General features: G+C 47.8%; 1 protein-coding gene and 1 pseudogene across 1 annotated transcript in view; one reads left to right on the top strand and one right to left on the bottom strand.

The window, feature by feature from the left end:
- Positions 1-19,249, top strand: part of Pebp4 (phosphatidylethanolamine binding protein 4) — a 214,911-nt gene that overhangs the window by 14,638 nt on the left and 181,024 nt on the right. The window lies entirely within an intron of this gene.
- LOC118591127 lies at positions 2,073-2,848 on the bottom strand (annotated as a pseudogene).

Consider the following 19,249-nt stretch of genomic DNA (forward strand, 5'->3'; position numbering starts at 1 on the left):
CCTAACTAGCCTCTAACTCCTGATTAGCTGGGTGAAACCGCCGACGGGAAAGAACAAGAGGTTACCTCCTGCTGCCTACCCCAGATCACAAAGATATTGGAAAAAATGTGTGTGTGGTTCCCTGCTCAGCCTGGGGTTCCCCAGCCTACAGACTTCCTGAGTGGAAACTGAGAGCCGTGAAAGCTGCCTGCCTCAGTGTACGGAGGAGGCTTAGAGCCTAGAGAATAAGAAGCCAGCGGCTCTGTCGGAAGGTTTGGAGCTTGGAGCTTGGCTCTCTTCCATCTTGTGCAAATCCCCCAGTCCTCTAAGAATCCTTGTTCTCACCTTCGAGTCCCGCCTGAGAGTATCCCTTTCAAGGTTAGGAGCCAGAGGGCAGGCCTCTGTGGAATCCTTCTTGGCCCCATCTGGGACGTTTCCCCCAGCGGGCATCTCCCTCTTGCTAGACACAGAGGGCTTCCAGGACCCCGTACTCTCTGGACTGGCCTCTTCCCTCTCTTACTCATTTCTCTGCCCCCTGCCTGGTTGTCTCTCTTTCCCTTGGGTGGTCTTATCCACACACCAATGGACCCTCAGATGTGGTATGTCCAACCCCAAGCATCTCATCCTCCCCCCCCCCAAACCTGTTCCATCCTCAGTTTTAACTCCAGGATGGGCGGCAGGTGTAGTGTTTCTATCTCCCCCATGATGCTACCAGGGCACCAGGGGAAAGGCCTAGACGCTGGCTACGTCTCTTTCTGTGCTCCATACCTCAGCACTGGCCTCCACTCTTTTGACCTAGACTGTTGCCACAGCAGCTTGCCGCCTAGCTTCCTTGTCACCAACCATCTCTGTCCCCAAGGCCCAACATGTTCTCAGTCCAGCCATCAGAGGGAGCCCTTAAATCTGATGGTCGGACCAGTTCAAACCTTTGCTCAAAATTTGTCATGCTTCCGTTTCCTGAGTAAAAGCCTCCACACTGCCAGGGTCTGCCAGACGCCGTGGAACCTGACCCGGCCTTGCATCCTCCCCCCTCAACTCTGCTGTTTGCTCACCTAACCTAGCTGGCTAGCTGGCTTCCCAGCATTCCTAAGGTCCTTTGTACCAGAGAGTCACCTCTACCTTTACACACACACACACACACACACACACACACACACACACACAAGCACACGCACACGCACATACACACTACTTCCACGGCTCTCTCCCTTTGAGATCTACACACACACACACACACACACACACACACTGTACTTCCACAGCTCTCTCCCTTTGAGATCTACACACACACACACACACACACACACACACACACACACACTACTTCCACGGCTCTCTCCCTTTGAGATCTTTGCTTTAAGGTCACCTCCTCAAGGAGACCTTGCAGAGAGTCCCCTTTACTCATCTTGATTCCTCATCCTATTCGAAACCTTCCACCCCGCACCTAACATCGTCGTCAAGATTTCTGGGTTTTGCTAATTTGTCTTCTGTTGCTGACACTACCCCACAGCTAGAATGTAAGCACTGTGAGGGCAGGACCTTTTTTCTGCTTACCTCCCTGCAGTACCGTAGGCTGGAGGGGCGTCTCTGCCACACAGCAGACTCTTAATACAGATGTGTTGAATAGATACGATTCAGTGAAGTTTTTTCTTCCTTTTTCTTTCTTTCTTTCTTTCTTTCTTTCTTTCTTTCTTTCTTTCTTTCTTGTCTTTTCTTTTCTTCTTTTTTTTTTTGTAAAAAAGGCAGGCTTTTGTTTGTTTGTTGCTGTAGGTTTTATTTTGTTTTTGTTTGTTTGTTTTGGGTTTTGGTTTTTGGTTTTTGGTTTTTCGAGACAGGGTTTCTCTGCGTAGTTTTGATGCCTTTCCTGGAACTCACTTTGTAGACCAGTCTGGCCTCAAACTCACAGAGATCCACCTGCCTCTGCCTCACGAGTGCTGAGATTAAAGGTGTGCGCCACCACTGCCCAGCTTTTTTCTTTACTGTACACTGGTAAAGCTGCCTGGTAGTATTCAGAAAGGTCACAGCAAAGGTGTTTTTTCCTAGCAGTTTGTAGTCTTCAGTAATGGTTTGGAGTGACTTGTCTGAAGTCCCTGTCAAACCGAAAAGACTGAATTTATGCACCCATCACTTTTGGGATGGTTGGTGACTTGGGCTTTCCCCCAACTGACCTTGCCTCCTTGTGTTAGGAGGCCCAACGTGCTCACAATCACATCAGTAACTGTACCTGTGGCGATCACACCCAGAGCTATATATAATGGGGATGATGGATTCTTTTTCACACCAAATACTGGAAGGCAAAAAGGTAGCTTTCAGCTCAGGATGCGTGACATGGACCTTTTTGACACTCAGGCCCATTGGCCTAATGAACTTTCTCACTTATGTGATTTTCTCATAAAACCATCACCAATAAGGCAGACTTTAGTAATCCTCCTCGTCCACACCTTCTTCCTTCCTTTTCCTGTTCGAATAACTTTGAATACTTCTGTTTCTCCTTGGGCTCGGACTTTGTGTGGCAGAATTCCCACTCCCACCTCCTCTTTTTGTCCCCGCTTCACGGGTTTGGAAAGTGCTCTTGCTCTGGCCTGTTCCTCTCTGTCCAGCAGCCACTGCTCCCTGTGGGGTCTTCTCATCACTGTCCCATTCGGTGTCTCTCTCTTCATGCATCTGAATCATCTTCTTCATGTGTATTTTCTCAACTTGGTGCTGTTGATGGTAGAGCTTAGCCTGCAGGCCAATCTCTTTCTTTCTTGCTTTCTTTTTCTCCTTCTTTGAATGTTCATGGGCCTTCTGACTTTCTCTTTTTCTCATGGTAATCCAAACAACAGCCACAGCATTTACGGTGTAATTCGAAGTGTTCATCATGTGGCATGGTGACAGCAGTGGAGCAGCCTTCCGACACTTCCTGGGTGACAAAACCGCACAACTTCCGGGTCTCACTGCTCAGTAAAGACTTCAAGAGATCCTGTTGGTGTCTGACACTGACTCTGTCTAGATGATGATGATGGTGGTGGTGGTAGTGATGGTGGTAGTGGTAGTGATGGTGGTGGTGGTGGTGGTGATGGGGGTGGTGGTGATGGTGGTGGTGGTGGTGATGGTGGTGGTGGTGGTGGTGGTGGTGGTGGTGGTGATGGTGGTGGTGATGGTGGTGATGGTGGTGGTGGTGGTGATGGTGGTGGTGGTGATGGTGGTGGTGGTGGTGATGGTGGTGGTGGTGATGGTGGTGGTGGTGGTGGTGGTGGTGGTGGTGGTGATGGTGGTGGTGGTGGTGATGGTGGTGATGGTGGTGGTGGTGGTGGTGGTGGTGGTGGTGATGGTGGTGGTGGTGGTGATGGTGGTGATGGTGGTGGTGGTGGTGGTGGTGGTGGTGGTGGTGGTGATGATGATGGTGATGGTGGTGGTGGTGGTGGTGGTGATGGTGGTGGTGGTGGTGGTGGTAACAAAGTGGTGGATAATCTCAGCTGTCCAGGTGATTGGTGCAAAGTTACAACCTGACAACCAAAGCAAGGGCCAGCCTATGTGGCAGGGGAGTAAAATCCAAGTTTTTCTTTCCTTTCCTTCCTACTGTTTTTCCCTTCTTCCCTTGCTTCTTCTTCCTCCAACTCCTTCCTCCCTCCTTCTCTCCCTCTCTGTCTCTCTCTTTGTCTCTGTGTCTCTCTGTCTTTGTCTCTGTCTCTCTATCCCCTTCTGTTTTCTTTCTCCATTGCTGGAGATTGGGCCCAGGACCTTGCCCACACTAGTTCCCTTCTCTACACCCTTCCCACTCCCTGGCTGAGAGATAAAAAAGGAAAGACCATGTGAAGTGTACCTTGCTTGGAATGTGATCATGAAATGGCTCTTTTCTCCTCCAATCATGAGCAACATTCCAGGGTCCCCAAGAGAGGGTATCTACAAGGCCAAGATCAGGCAGGCAGGAGCAGGTGGATCGGGTCCTGCATGTGCCGGGCAGTGTTCTCTGAGCCAACTGACCAGGTTCCTGCTTCAGAGCTTTTAGGGAAATGTGTACTCTGCCTACCTGCCTGAACCCAAGGTGGCTTGGAACAGTTGATATAAACCAAACCCAACACAGAATGACCAGAAAAGCAGCGTTGAGGTTATGTCAGTGTGTCAGAGTGGTGGCCTGCCTGAAGAGGGGGATCAGAAGATTTCCAGTCAAGGCAAGGACAGATGTGAGTGACAACATTTAAAAAGATCTGCACTTCAAAAAGTGCCTTGCAGAGATACAAGTCTAACACAAACATTTATTATCTTTACATGTAAGTGTTCTTGTGAATCAGTATCAGAGAGATGAGTACTCCATAGGAAAAGAATGTAAAGGATGCGGCCAGATGATTCTAGGAAAAAAAAAGAAGGTTCATTAAAAATATGGGAAGTTGAATATATAAATTAAAACATGCATTTCTTTTTCTTTTTCTTTTTAGACAGGGAATCTTGTAGCCCAGGCTGGCCTCAGACTCAGTCTGTAGTTGAAGATGACCTTGAACTTCCAATCCTTCTGTCTCCCAAGTGCTGGGATTACAGACATGCCTCACCACACCTGGTTTTTGTATGGTACTTGGGACTGAATCCAGAGTTTCAAACATGCTAGGCAAGCACCCCACCACCTGAGCTGCATCCTCAGCCCCACATTAAAATATAATTTAAAAATGGTATAGACTTGATGTAAAACCAGCCAGATGGCAGTTTGTATCCTTATCTTAAAGTGGAGAGGGTATTGCAGGCTAAAGTACAAATTACTGCAACTTCTTGGGAAGTCGATTTGGTAAAGCGTACCCAAATTATTAGCGTGTTCATCTGTACGGACAGTAATTTTAGTTCTAGGAATTTATTCTAGTCAGATGACTTAATCAGCCACAGATGGACATTTATGTAAAGAATGTTCATTGTAGTGTCATTTAAAATAGGAGGGGGAAAATGAAAGCCATCTAAATGTTCAATAATAGGCAGGCTAGAGTGAATGTACTCTATCCATATGAAAAAAAAATACCAGCAAGCCATTAAAAAAAATCACATTCTCAAAGAATATTTAAGGCTATTGAAAAGTCTCACAATATATTTTAAGTGAAAGAAAACCAAATGATAAAACAGTAATTTCACTCTAGCCCCAATTTTTTTATGAGTGCAAATTAAAAAAAAAAAAACTAGACAAATAGAGAATACATCAAAATGTTGACACTGGATCATTTTGAATGGTGGGATTCAGGATGAATTTTATTTTCCTCTGTGCACTTCTCTGTAATTTCCATATGTTCTCCAGTGAGCAAGTATTATTTTAATAATAAAGAAAAAATGCTATTTGGGGCGGGGGAAAAAAGTGAATGCTAAGAGAAAAGATTTCGGCTACCCAAATGGTCTGAGTGTTGGTTGCTGTGGAAACCGTAACTTTGAATCGCCCAACTTTTTGTGAATTACTTTCCTGCTCTGCAGGCTTAGAGCAGGCGCAGGATTCAGCATTTTCCAGGCTGACACGTGCCTGGGGGTGGGGGAGATGGAAACTGGGGGCCCTGGTTTCATTCTGGTTTCCTTTCTTCTCCCAAATGGGGAGGGCCCTTGCTCCCACAGTAGACGCTGGGTTGAGAGCTGCCTCAAGGGACCGGTGGCCCTGTTCCTCTGATCTGGATTCTTCTAAGCCTCCGAGGAGCATTTGATGGTTCTTGTTCCTCTCCCAAAGATGGGCTTCCGGTCACCACATGGGGTAGGTGACAAGTGATGTTATTTGCTCAATGGCACAATGAACATCAAAGGGTGTGGGTCACAAAGCAACCATTTGCCGAGTTCAGTGTGTAAACAAAAGTCCTGCTAGCTCAAGCCTGGTCTTGCCCATATGCTTCATCTTGCCTTCCTCCTCTGCACAAGCAGATAGTACGCACCTTGAAGCAAAGGCCAAGGTGGAGGCTGGGTACCAGGTAGTCCTGGTTGAGCTGCAAAGGCACATTCCTCTGACTATTCTCAGGCCATGGAATGGCTTGTCACTGCCATTTGCAGATCCTGTTGGGAGCTCTTGGGTGTGGAGAACGGATTGAGGCAGCCACAAGTTGGAATTTTAAAAAGCAATGTGTCCTTTGAGCAGGAGCCCGGGCTGGGGGCTTTGCAGGCTGTCGCTTTGTCCCAGGGACCAGATGGAACTTGTTTTTCTGTGCACTCCATGGTTTAACCCTTCATTACACTCCCTCCTCAACAGACCCGTGCAGGAACTGCTGCCTCTGGGGTGAGGAGTTGGGGATGAAAGAGAACTCATGCGTTTAAGGCTCAGAGATACTGCTTGGGAATGCCTCGCCTTTTATCTGCCGTCTGTGCCTGGTTATTTTGTTTTATTTAGCAGGCACAGACATGTGCCAGACAGGGCTCCAAGCACACTGGAAATATTAATCCATCTACTTTTCAGAGTCATGATTATCCCTGTTTCACAGATGTAGAAACTGAGGTCTGGAGAAGCTAAGCAACTTGCCCAAGCCCACACAGCTGGGGAGTGATGAAGCCCAGATTTGGATCAGAACACTGGCTGTTTAGTTCTTTCTGCCCCTGCCTCAAATTTATGCCTCTAAACACAGCCTCATCCCCATGTTCTACACAGCAGATAAATAAATCCTGCTGTTAATGTTTCTGGCTCCACAGCTGATTTTTCCCACGTAAAATATTGGGAGCATCAGGCACCCTCAGAGAGACATAACACCCAAATCCTGAAAGGCCATGGCCCTCTTTTCAATACCACCAGTCTGTTCATAAAGTGTCTGGTGTTACGAGAAAGGCAGAGGGTCCAATGCCTACCTGTACCCCACCCACAGTGTATGCAAATTCAGGCTTGCCCTCCAGCCCCCAGGGGTCTCAGCAACCAAACCCAGTCATCATTTAGTCTCCCGTCAAGTCCTACTATTATCCCCACTTTCCATATGGAGAACCAGGATGTGGCTTGCCCTGAGCCATGGCTGTTAAGCTTCAGGGCTGGTGTCCAAAAATGTGTCCCTAGAGCAGCGGTTCTCAACCTGTGGGTCTTGACCCCTTTGGGGGGGTTGAGCGACCCTGTCACTGGGGTCGCCTATCAGATATTTACATCATGATTCATAATAGTAACAACATTATGAAGTGATGAAGTAGTAATGAAAATAATTTTACAGTTGATCACCACAACAGTGGGGATAGTCACTCTATCCACCTCAGGAAACAAGTAAAGGGGAACCAGGAAGCTGGTGTCGTCTGCTTTCAAGTGACACAGGCATGGAGTCAAGAGACACATTTGCATTTTACTCATTACCTTGACTGACAATGTGGTAAGACCACAGGTAGGATGGAAGGAGCCGTTCCAAGGTCGTCTTCTGAGTGGCATCTTGTTCACTTATGGCGCCAACTTTCTTATTTCCATTGTTGCTGTCCCATTTCTAAAATAGTTCACATACGACTTCGTCTTCTTAGGCTGGGTCTAAAGAACTTGATTTGACCTTTGCCGAAGGTGTTTGTGTCATCCCTGTAAACCGCGGTGTCCTCTCTCACGGCTGATCCTTTCATTTCTTTGAGCTGCCGGCTCATATTCTGGTAGGGTTCTGTGGGTTTGCTTCTGCCCAGCTGAGGCTACATCCACCCTTTTGGGAGCACAGGCAGATTCAAGGATGGAGAGGGAGTGCCTGAGGGACAGTTTCAAGACCAAATTCCCAGGTCTAGGATTGGGCCCATCTGCACGAGGCCCCATCCCTAGTCATGGATTATGTAAATGGTTATGCAAATGATGAACCCAGGCTAGCCCCAGGTCATCTAGTTTCATATTGTTCTCCCCTCCTCCCCTTTTATTGTTCTCGACCTGAAGAAAAGTCACCCATTGCTGTGGTCTGATGGGGTGTGGCCCCTGAAGATTCGTGGGCTGGAGGTTTGATGCCTGTGTAGTCGACGCGTAGCGATGGAACTGTTGGGAAGTGTGTGACCTGCTGGGAGGTGACTAGGTCCTTGGAGGGATCCCTTTTGGAAGGGACAGAGCTCTTATAAAGTGAGTTGTTATCAAAGAGCAGGTCCGGCCCTGCTCTTCCCCTGACTTCCTGTCTCACCACAGTTCTCTTTCCTCCGCCTCCCCTCCCTCCCCTTCTCTCTCTTGTGTTGTGTTGTGATCCACCACGGGAACCCTCATCAGGGGGCACAGACGCGAAGCCACTCAGTCTTGGACTTTCGGCCTCTGGAACTGTGGGCCAAGGAAACCTCTTTTCTGAAATAGTCCTTGTCTTAATCATTTCCATAATGATGAATAGGGCTGGAACCCTGCCGGATACCAATCTAGCCCTGAGGGGTGGGCGGGTGTGTGTGTGTATGTGAGGGGGTGGGTGGGGGTTAGTTATGAGGTTGGCTGATGCTCCTCCCACCTCCTTAGAAAGGCCTGTGCTCTGGGAGGGAGTGTTCCCCTTTAATGCAGGGGCTTGAGGAGGAACAAGTCCTCTCCTGGTCCAGCCTGTCTTTGCGTAGCAGTCAATGCCATTTTTAACACCTTCTGTGTGCTGTCTACGCTGTCCTACATGACTGAGGCCGCCACCAGAGTTCTAATGACCTGTCCTCGGTGCGTCACGGCTGGGGGGTATTTTAGTCTTATCTCTGTTGCTATAACAGAACACCAGAGTCTGACGAGCTTGCATACAGCAGAGTCCCAGCCTCGCCCATTATTACAGACATGATAAAGCAGGGGATCCTTCACATAGGATCATCTGGCTTTCTATCTCTTACATATTTGCCTCCCTTTTACGGACTCCCCATCTCCACCAACCATGTTCCTAACTCTTGATTGCTGGGGTGCAGAGGACAAGCATAGGACCCTATCACTAGGATGGCGTCTCAGAAAGGGGAAAGAAGATCTGAGGCCTTGGAAGAGGTCCAGCTACTCCACTCAGGGCGGAGATTTGTTTTCTTGGACCCTGGCCTGCTTGGCAAATATAGATTGTAACCCACACTTATGAGGAATGCAGGAGCCTTCTCAGACTGCTCCATGGTATCCCAGGGATCAAGGAAACTTGTGAGGTTCCTTGCTTTTCCCTGAAACCACCCAAGATTGCTAAAATTATTTTAAAATTTATTTTCCTCCTGTCATCTGTCACTTCTTGCTGCTGTCAAGAGATGATTAGTGTCCTTATGGTCCCTCTAATTCTTGACAGGATGGGAAACCTAATAGCAGAGAATGTCAGAATTATGTCTAAACTAAGAGTAAATAGGCCCAGAATGCGGATGTGAATCTAGGGCCTGCATTTTAGCCTACAAGTCCTTAACGTGAACGATGCATTTGAGTGATCTTTTCTTGTTGGGGAGGACCAAGAAGGCCACATGGCGAGCAATCTCAGCTCAGTCCTTGCACACAAAGCGAGGCAAGACTGAGTTCAGGCTCCAGTTCTGTATTTAGCTAGCAAACCTCTCTGTGTCTTTTGGCCTCATCTGTAGAGGTAGATAAAGGTGCAGAAGAGGTAGCTTAGTGGATAAAATGGCAGAAAAACCCAAGTAATGTCCCTAGAACCTATGTGGTGGTGGTGGTGGTTGAGGGGAAGCTGAGCACAGTGGCCTGTGCTTGTGACCTCAGAACTGGGTGGAGGCAGGTGAATCCCAGAGGCTCACTGGCCAGCCAGCCAGCCAGCCTAGCCTACTTGGTAAGGTCCACATCAATGAGATATCCTGTCTAAAAAAATAAAAACAACCCAACAACCAAAGTTGGCATCTGTGGAATGACAACCTGTGTTTTTCTCTGGCTCCTGTGTGCATGATCAAACACACCCACCCACAGGGAATGCACTCAGGGGCCTGGAGTCTCTTCCATAGCAGTTGTTCCATTAAATGCCATCTTGTACTCCCCCAGGGGTTCTGATACTCAGCAATGCTTAGTGCGATGGGTGGCCCCCGCTCTGGGGCTGGGTTCTCCTCCCATCTTCCACCGAGAAGGCTGCTTCCTTTCAGCCCCTTTACCCTTTCACTGGCTTTGCACCAGCCCGCCACGGTCGGGTGGCAGGGCTTACCATCTTCTGATCTCAAGCCAAAGTCTGCAGAAGCACAGGCTCTTCCCAGAGGGCACACTGGCGGGCAGCCACAGACCGCCCCCCCCCCCCACTACCAGCCCAGTCTCCTGTTTTTCTAGAAACTTCTCTGAGCCACGCTTCTGTTATCACCTACGTGATGGCCATGGGTGAAGTTGACCATCCAGGATATTGACTCCTTGTGTCGGGCTCAGTACGGTGGCACACGCCTTTAGTCCCAGCACTGGGAGAGGCAGAGACAAGTGGGTCTCTGTGAGTTCAAGACCAGCTTGCTCTATGTAGAGAGTTACAGGCTGGCCAGAGCTACACAGTGAGACCCTGTCTCAAAGGCAAAAAAAAAATATTCCTAACCACCACTGATGTGCAATTCTATGATTTTCTTCAACTCAAAAAATTAAATTATACCTATTTATTTGGGAGATGGACATGTACCACAGGGTTCTTATGGAGGTCAGAGGACAGCTTGGGGGAGTCAGTTCTCTTCTTGACTTTGTGGGTTTCAGGGATCTAACTCAGATCATCAAGCTTGGCAGCAAGCCCCTTTATCCCCTGAGCCATCTCACCAGCCCATCACCAATGTTTAAAGTTCTTTCTAACTTCACCCAGTAAATGAGGTGCCCAACACCTTTTAGCCATCCAGTCCCACTGTGACCAGGCAAACCGCAGCTTGGAATCAAAGCTGCTTTTGAGGGGATGAAAGATGCCACCTACAATGCACAGCTCAGCAGCAACCATGTGGACACATGAGCTGAGCCCCAGGGGCCCAGAGCCCAGCATCAGCACTGAAAGACAGACATGCCTGAGAGCTCCCCTGGGTACAAAGTGGGTGCTTTACCCCACAACCCATGAAGAAAGTTTCTTGTCAAGCTTGGGGTTTTCAGGATTAGTTCTTTTGAAAGCCCAACTACCTTATGTGAGCAAGCTAGATCTCCCCTGGACAGGAAGGCCTCAGACGGTGAGCACACCCCTTAACCTTCCACGGCTACCCAGAGAGGATGTGGCATATAACTAGAGACTCTTTGTGCAGGGCAAGAGTGATGAGGCTGAAGCCCCCATCAGCCTTTGCGCCCAGCTCTACCTGTAGGCTTCTTTGAGCAGTTCCATGGTCAGAGAACGGGGCATGACTGGAAATGATGACACATCAGGTACTACCCAAAGTTCGTGTGTGTGTGTGTGTGTGTGTGTGTGTGTGTGTGTGTGTGTATGTGTGTGTGTGTGTGTGCTCTGCTCTATCAGTCTCCACTTTATTCCTTTGAGACAGTGCTTCTCATTGGACCTGGACCAAGGTTGGCTGGACAACAAGGTCCTCCTGTCTTCACTCCCCACCCACAGTGCTGGGGTTGTAGTGGCATACCTGGCTATGCCTGGCTTTTGTGGGGTGGTAGGTGTCTGAAGTCTGTTCCGAGTGCCGGTACAGGAAGCGTTCTCACCCACTGAACCATCTCTCTGGCCCCGCAAGTCCTTTGCACAGCCATCATCCGCTCTCAGTCTAGTCCTACTATTATCTATCCCCACTTTTCATATGGAGGACCAGGATGCGGCTTGCCCTGAGCCACGGCTCTGAAGCTTCAGGGCTGGCCTCCAAAGTCCAGCGATGGGTCGCTAGAGCAGTGGTTCTCAACCTGTGGGTCCCAACCCCTCTGGGTGGTTGAATGACCCTTTCAATATCAGATATTTATATGATGAGTAATAATAGTAACAACATTACAGTTATGAAGGGGCAATGAAAATCAGGTTGTAATTGGGGGTCACTACAACATGAGGAACCATATTAAAAGGTTGCCGCACTGGAAAGATTGAGAACCACGGCTCTGGAGGCTCTGTATTGGCCACCCACTATGCTCTACAGCCTATCGAGGTCAACGGTTTTAATTGACCATGACACACTTACATGAAACATTCATAGAGGGCACCAGCAAGGGAGTTTGGGGTTCAGCTTCCTGTCTGGTCTGTCTTTCTTGATGAGGCCGGTCCTTTACTGTCTTCCTCAAAATCTCCTTTCCAGACAGTGAGGGAGACACTGTAGACCTGCCCTGCCCTTTGTCCAATAGTCTAGGGTGGCCTTAAGGTTTTTGTTTTTTTTTTAAGTATTATCTTTTATTTACTCTTTAACAATTACATACATATATGAGATGTATCTTGATCATACATACCCACCTTCAACTGCCCTTTCCCACACTCCCAGACACCCACTATTCCCCCTCCCCCACCATGGCCTTTTTATTTTATTTTATTTTGTAACCCGCTGAATCTAGTTAATGCTGCCTGCTGGAATGCAAACTAATAATGTCAGCTGGCTTAACCTTATACAGATCTTCCACAGGTACCCCTAGTTGCAGTGAGTTCATGAGGACAATGGCTGCGCCATACACTGGCCATGTCATACTCAGCAGACAGCATCTCTTTTCATTGTTTGAGAAAGATGTGTATAAATGTGTGTCTCTGTGTGGGGATGTCGACATGCATGCAGGTGTCTGAGGAGGCCAGGAACAGGTGTTGGGTTCCCTGGAACTGCAGTTTTGGGCAGTTCCTAGCTGCCTGACATGGTTGCTAGGAAATGAACTACTCCACAGGACATGCTCTTAACCACTGAGCCATCTCTCCAGCTCCAAGAGGACAAATTCCACAGCACTCTTCCCCATTTTCTGGCTCTCACACTTTGTCCGCTTCCTCTTTACCTGTTTTCCCTAAGCCTTGTAGGGGAGGATATATGTACATGCATGCATGCATGCATGGGTGCATGTATGTGGTCACGTGGGGGGATGCCTCTGTGAAACCTCAGCCAGCAGAGGAATGATCCACCAGAGGCAAGAAGGCAGTTTGGTTCAACAAGACTCTGGTGTTGGTTCACACTTCAAAAGTCTGACCTCGAGGAGTTTATTTTAGGCATATTCAAACACAGCATAATTTGGAAGAAAAACAAAAGTTCCCTGATGATAACCAACTCAATCCCATGTACCAAAGGTTAAGACATGACAATACCAAAACCCTGTAAAGTACAAGTGACATCTTCCATAAAGATTGGTTCCAGAGACTGACTGAGGGCACAGGCTCAAGATAAGGGTCTGGGGGAAGGTAGTATAGATTGACGGTCTGGAGAGGGGATCTGGTGTGGCTTGGCTCTCACAGAGAGCACAAAGGTCACCAGGCTATTAACCACATCTGCTCCCAGACTTGTGGGCAGAAAACAGGTTACACACATCTTCCTTTGAAGAGGCAACCCTATGTGTTTGACATTCCTGGTTCCCCTAGTGATTATCTGTGAGCACAACATGCCTCCTACAGGGACAGGTGTCCCATTTAGGGCTGGGCACTCAGCAGTCACCTGTCCTCAGCACTTTCACTAGCTATCAGTTGTTGCATTGTTGCTCACTGCAGAGAGAGGCAGCTCTGGCCAAGACTAAGCTATGGGTGTAAACATAGACATTTAAAAGGCAGTTTGGCAACATATCCACTCATCAAAACAACAGCAGAAAGCCCCTCTTCCCCCCACCCCAAGGACCCATGAGCTCCCAAACCCTGGGCTTCTGATCAGGTGTATAGTACCAGTATGAATTCTCTTCTAGGGAGCAGAACTCAGATCAAGGCACAAAGTGGTTGGTTACCCTGTAACCTCCATGCCATTTTTACACCAGTGCTTGTTTGGCAGTGCCATAGCATTTAGGGTCCAGTGGTCCAGCACTGAGGGAGACCACTGATGTCGTTTTCCCCTCTGGCAGCCTGGATAGTGCCTTCTGGCACTATGAAGAATGACCATTAGGGAGGAAGTTTTCGGTTAGTTCTAGCTTGATTCTTCTATGTTCTGTAACCAAACTGTGCTGTGTCTTCAGCAGCAAGGTCTTACCAATATATGTAGGTAATCAAGAGCAGTGTCGGGAGCTAGAAAGATGGTCCAGTGGTTAAAAGTTTTTGCTACTCTTCTAGGACCAAGTTCCTTTCCTAGCACCCACACCAGGCAGCTCACAACCACCTATAACTCCAGCTCCGGGGGAGTTGATGTCCTCTTTTGGCCTACATTGGCACCAACGCATATGTGGCATGCATACACAGAAACACACATGCATACACATAGTTTTCATTTAATAATCTGTGTCTTCTGGGGCCAACACCGTTCCCCCATTCAGGGTACCAGAGTTCAAACTGCTTTTGTAAAGATATAAAACACATATAACATACACACACACACACACACACACACACACACACACACACATAACATATATACATATGTTAGCTTACAAAGTCGTTTTTTCACATATTGTTTACCCCTATCACTCCACTTTCATTAAACCTCTAAGCCCCACTGTTGGCCCCTTCACTGTCATACTGCATGTGTCCTTCTGTCCCCTCCCCCTTTATGGCCTTGAACTCTCCATCTTCTTGCCTCAGTCCCTCTGGTCCTCAGACTCCAGGTGCGGACCAGTGTGTCCAAAGTGTCTAGCTTTCAGCCAGGCATTTCCTCTACAAGGGGTAGCTCAGATACCCCAGAATTTCTGAGCCAGGCTTACTAATTGCAGATAAAAAAGAAAGCAGGGAAGGAGGGACTATACCGTACACGCAGCAGTCTGTCCATCTGGGACAGGGCCCAAGAAGAGCACCGCCCCCCAGGAAAGGCAGCTGTGTGTATCTCCAGCACAGGCAGGACAAGAGCAGCACAGCACACTGCAACTGAAAGGCTGCACCTTAGATTGAGCCGTTGGTGACTGGGAAGATTGTCACCATCTTCTGAGATGGAGTGGGAAAACCTTTCACTTTGCCATAACAAAACTTTGTGGATCCAAGGCTTAAATAGTAAACATATGTCCTCATATTCTGGAGGCTCAAGCTCCGAATCAAGGTGCTGGCAGATTCTTCGTCTTGTCAAGGCCCCTTTCTCTAATTGCGTTAGAACTCACCGCGTGCTAACGTGGTGGTGAAAGGGATTGAGCTCTGCTGTCTATTCTCATCAGAGCACAAATATCATCAAGAGAGTCCCACCCCCACCCCACCCCCGCGACCTAATCATCTTCCAAAGGCCTCATCTCCAAATGCCAAATGCCGTCACATTGGGGGATGGGAACTGTGAATTCAGGGAACAGCATTTAGTCTACCACATAAGGGGATGATTAAAAAGGCCAGTAGTAGCCAGACAGTGATGGCGCATGCCTTTAATCCCAGCACTTGGGAGGCAGAGGCAGGCGGGTCTCTGTGAGTTCAAGGCCAGCCTGGTCTCCAAAGCGAGTTCCAGGAAAGGAGCAAAGCTAACACAGAGAAACCCTGTCTCAAAAAACCAAAAAAAAAAAAAAAAAAAAAAAAAGGGGGGGGGGCTGTAGTTTCAAAAGACAGGCATGGGGACTCCAGAGTTCTGCTCTGGGCATGGTGAATTTGGGGTACTATCAGACACCAGGCAGCTGGAGAAGATTGTTTTTATAGGTAAGAGTTTGATGTTCAAAGGATTCATATGGGCTGATATTGGTGAAATTATTAAGGCCACTCCACATTGTTAAAAGGGAAGTTTATTTTGTGGGGTAACTTACAAATGAAGGGGTAGGTTGCAGGGTCTGGGAAAGGTATGGTGCAGTCTGGTGGTGTTCTCTGGAGAACTCTGCTCGGTCTACCTCCAGCGTCCAGGGTCCTGGAATCAAGAGAAGCCTCTCCTCTTGATCCTGGGTCTTCAGCGTCCTCTCTCAGCTCCGCCTTGTAGACATGACCATTACCGAAGCCTCAATGGGGGTTGGAACTTCCAGGCCAAGGCTGGGATGGCTACCCACTACAGGCTGGAGATAGAGACAGATTTGAAAGCTCCCTGAGAGCAGTTTCTCAACAGTGGAACAGGAACCATACTACTCATCTTGCAGGATTGTTCCAAGTTTTGGATAAGACTACGAACCGTTTGATGGTATATGTATGCATACTAAGAGTGGAGAGCTAACTATTGAGAGTCAAAAGGCGGTGACAAGCATTAGGGAAATCATGAAATCATTCTTCTCCACGGCTTCCACAGGCCGTGTCCTTTCCACAGCCCTTTCCCTATGGATACAACAGCATCCCTGTCTCCACCACACCACACCACATGTTTCCTCATATGACTCTTCTGAAACACGCCATATCACATCACCAGGTAGTGACTGACGGAAACTGCAAGTATTACCCATCCATATCCATAAAGGGATGTTGCATAATAAGAGGTTAAGTAGTCTTAGTTTAAGGAAGAACAGGAGAAGGAAGAAAGAGAAGAGAGGGAAGAGTGTGAGGAGGAGAAGGAAGAGAAGGAAGAGGAGGAGGAAGAGAAAGAGGAGGAAAGATGTATTTTCTCAGTTAGCAGAAAAATAGATTTTTGCTCAATTTTAAATGTTTCTTCTTCGTCTTTTTTTTTTTTTGGAGCTGAGGATCGAACCCAGGGCCTTGTGCTTGCTAGGCCCCAACCCCTAAAAGTCTTAGGTTTTTTGTTTGTTTGTTTTTTTGAGACAGGGTTTCTCTGTGTAGCTTTGGAGTCTGTCCTGGATCTCACTCTGTAGATCAGGCTGGCCTCGAACTCACAAAGATCCACCTGGCTCTGCCTCTGAGTGCTGGGATTAAAAGGGTTCACCACCACTGTTAGTTATTTTGGCGCTCTTACCCTGCAAGAAAACGTCCCGAACACAACAAGACCACAGAAGAGTTTTTATTGAGAGAGGACAGAAGACATGACAGGCCTGTGGGAAACACACACGTGGTCAAGAGAAGAAGGGGAGAGGAGAGGAGAAGAGAGGAGGAGAAGAGAGGAGACCTGTGCAAAATGGCGCCGGATTTTTAAAGAGTGGGCTGCGCATGCATACAGGAACGCATGTGGCTACTCCATGCATGTGTAGATTACATGGCTGCACGTGCTTTATGCAACCATGTAAAGCCACAGAGTCCTAGTCACGCGAGATGTTTTGACCCAGAAATGGCTATTTTGAACCGGAAATAAGTAGGTGGTCTGACGGGCAAGCCCAACCGTGTGGGCATGTTGTGACTTCCTATCAACCACCTCCTGCTGTACTCTTCTTGAAGCTTTACCACATATCAGTGGCAAGATTAAAGCTATGCTGGGCATGGTGGCATACACCTTTAATCCCAGTGCTTGGAAGGCGGAGGCTTGGAAGGCAGAGGCAGGCATATCTCTATGAGTTCGAGGCCAGCCTGGTCTCCATATTGCGTTCCAAGTACAGCCAGAGCTACACAGTGAGACCTCTGTCTCCAAAACACCAACCAACCAAGCAATGAAACAAACAAAAGATACTTAGTGTATTTGGGTATTTGGGTCACACGCATGTGCACACATATACACAGAGGTAGAAAAGCAATACATAAACAATTGCCCTTCACGTCTATAGGTTCTCCATCCTTAAATTCAACTAGTTACAGATGAAAAAAATATATACTTCTAAAAAATTTATTTCATGTGTATGAGCGTTGTGCCTGAATGTTTATCTGTGTACCACATGTATGTATGTTACCTGAGGTGGGGAGAAGAAGGGCGTCAGATCCCCTGCAACTGGAGATACAGATAGTGAGTCCCCACGTGGGTGCTGGGAACCCAACAGGTGCTCTTAACCGCTGAGCCTTCTCTTCAGATCCTGAGAAATATTCGTTTTTTTTTTTTTCTTGTCATAATTTTTATTGATTCTTTGGGAATTTCACATCATGCTCCCTAATCCCACTCATCCCCTAGCCCTTCTATATCTACCCACCTGCCTGTAACCTTCCCCCCTGCAGCTTTCCCCAAAGAAAACAAACAACAACAACAAAAACCAAAACAACAGCAAAAACAAAAAACATCTCACCGACCCCTCTGGGTGATGGGGCCTGCTCCTCTATCGATTGAAGCCCTCTTGTCCCACTCACAGCTGCCACGTCTCCAGCTCCTCCCTACTTATAGTATCTGCTCCTCCATCTTCCTGTTGCTCCATCACATAGTGGCACTGGAAGCTGCAGTGTGTCACGCAGTACACCCTTTTGCCGAAACAACTTTCCTTGCAAATGTTCATTGAAATGAGGCCTTGGTCTGGTTGAAGGCCTCTGGCTTTTGCTACGCCATCAGTACCGGACCCTCACTGGAACTCCTCTCAGACATCCGGCAGCTGCCCTGAGTCATGGGGATCCTGTGCTATGGCTCCACAGTACCAGTCCCTTCATGAGCTCCAGTGGCTCATATATGGGGTAGCTGTTGGGGTGGGACAATTCAAGTCCCTGGATCTAGGCCTGCATGGTAGCTGATTTGATTAGCCCAGGTCTCTACCAGGCCTCCAAAGAGGGGTGGGACCAGCTCCCCTGAGCCCTTTCCACAGTCTATGCCATTGTGCTATGGCCAGTGAGGGGCAGTGCCAGCTCTCCCATGTCCATGTCACTGCTGGTGAAAAATATTCATAATTTCAAAAATGTATAATTGCCTCTGTGTTGAACTTGTACAGACTTTCCCCCTTGTGACCAGTCCCTAAGAAATGGGATAGAATGATTACTTTTCCAATATTAGCTCTAGACATGCATTAAAGGGTCTGGGAAGACCGTGTAGTTTTTAAACATCTTTTTATATAAGAGTACATTATATAGGACATCATTTACATGTAAGAGATGAACATTTTGGAATCTACATGGGTAGTCCTGAAACCATACCATTAGATAATAAGGGACAACAATGTCATCTACTTTATTTGTTTGATTAAGAAATAGATACTATCTAAATATATCGCACACATGCACATTCAAATGTGTTATATGTTGTGGTTTGAATCTCAAACATGGGTCCCTAGCTGGTGGCACTATCTGGGAAGGCTGTGGGACCTAGCTGGTGAAAATATGTCACTGGGTTAGGCATGGAGGAACACACTGCCTGGTTCCTGGTGGCGAGAGCTTGTGTTGGAGGCCACTCACACCACAGCAAAACAGGAAGCAGAGAGGGAGACAAGATAAATTCCTTCTTCACATTGTTTCTCTCAGGTATTTTGGTCACAGCAATACAGAAGTAACTAATGTACTGTGTATGTTACATCTTGTATATTCCACTTTTCATATTATATGTGGATCTGTGAGAGCGAAGAAGCCATCATTTATCAATGTAAGCCAAGAAATCTCAAGCTAAAGGGAGGAGACACTGATGGTGGAATTCCAGGCATCATGTCTGTTGATGGAGTGAGGCACCCAGCATTGTGAAACTCTGTCTCACACACTGCTCCTTTCTCCTCTGTCCTATGATCCTATCAATGGCCAAGTCCGAGTAGCTGCTTGGCTTCCTCTTGCACAACAAGAGAGTCAGACCACGGATGGGGTGTCAAGGGAACTGAGAA

This window comes from Onychomys torridus, chromosome 9, assembly GCF_903995425.1.
Source record: "Onychomys torridus chromosome 9, mOncTor1.1, whole genome shotgun sequence".
NCBI lineage: Eukaryota > Metazoa > Chordata > Mammalia > Rodentia > Cricetidae > Onychomys > Onychomys torridus.